This window comes from Loa loa (genome assembly GCF_000183805.2).
Source record: "Loa loa unplaced genomic scaffold supercont3.235, whole genome shotgun sequence".
Lineage (NCBI taxonomy): Eukaryota > Metazoa > Nematoda > Chromadorea > Rhabditida > Onchocercidae > Loa > Loa loa.
The window spans coordinates 29,960-31,701 of NW_018108415.1; positions in this window are offsets into that span (position 1 = coordinate 29,960).

Sequence of the window (1,742 nt, forward strand, 5' to 3'; positions counted from 1 at the left end):
ATTATTATTATTATTATTATTATTATTATTATTATTATTATTATTATTATTATTATTATTATTATTGTTATTATTATTATTATTATTATTATTATTGTTATTATTATTGTTAGCACTACCACTATCAATATTATTAGTATTGTTATAACTAATAATTTGTTGCTATTATTGTTTTTGTTTTTGCTTTGTTAGATAAAAACATTTGCATAAATGGAATGGAGAATATTGTTATGAAAATGTTATAAATTATTATTCCATCACAATTCCTTTTCTTCTCATCACATTTTAGCTCTTTCACTTTTCATCCTTTCTATTATTCTATCGCTAAAGTGGGAAATTATCATATCATTCTTTCTCAATTTCATATCATTTCATTCCTTTTTCATTCATTTAGTCTATTTTAGATCCTTTTATTGATTTTATTATTTATTATTATTATCAAAATCTCATTTTCCTTATATTTCTTTATCATACTGATCAATAATTATCATATTGTAACAGAGGAAAAAGTGATAGCTGGAAAAAAAAACCCACCTAAGCTATATCATCTATAATTAAAATTAAATGATATCATGTTAAAATTATTGCTTCATCATAAGACTGTTGTGATTATCTTGCTAATTAACAATTATTATGTTATGATAAAAGAAACTATTTTTTTCCTTCTATTCCTTTTTTAAAAATAATTTATTTAATCTATATCAACTAATTAATTAATGCTAACACTGTTATGTTGTTTCCGAGTATTTTAATAATTAGAAAGGAAATTAGAAGCTGAGTTGTACTAATTATAAAATTTTAGCAATATTTCATGCATAATTGATTATCACTAATGCATGCATGTTCATGTTTCATTCACTGCTGCATTCATGCTCATATTCTTATCACTTATCACTACTGCATGTTCATATCATTTAGTCATGAGATAAGCTAACCAAGTATTGGTTAACTTAGTTTATGCTATCAGCACAGACGAACTGTTTTTGTCATTAATAAAATAATACTTATATACACAAAGATAGAAAATGTCTTTATGAGGAAGATAAAATGAAAACGAATACTTACTGACATTTCAAAATATTTGGCTCCTTTTTTTTTGTTGCCAAGGCTTTTTTTTTTTGGGGCCAAAGATGAATGGGAATATAGCACGAAATGTTCTAACATTTGGCTTTCATTTTTTAATACATTAAATATAAGCAATAATTTATTTCAAATTATTTTAGTTATTTTTCGAATAATAATATACTTTACACCAATGATAGTGTAATCAATATTCGTTCATGTAAATAAATATATTAAATTTATACAAATAATTATACAAAAATTGTGTTAAATTTAAATTCTTCGTATTCAAATACAGTTAGTATTTAATAAATTTTAACAGTTAATACTTGATTAAGTGTAATTATCATGTAAATTGATTGCTGAAATGTAATTTAAATGAAATATCGATGATGAAATGAGGCAATATTACAGTATTACGGTATTACTTTGAACATAATAATAATGTATAATTTAACGTTGTAACAGTGCATGAATTTTTTTTCAACGATTAATCGGCTAAACAACCTAAAATACAACAATGATAGTAATAGTGATGATAATAATTATGGTATTAAAATCAATTAATCACGTAGGAAGTTTTGTTGACAAATTGAATCCATTCGATTTTGTATGGTAGCATTTGATAAATTTGGATAAAAATGATAGAAATATTTCATAAAATTAATTGAAAATGAATG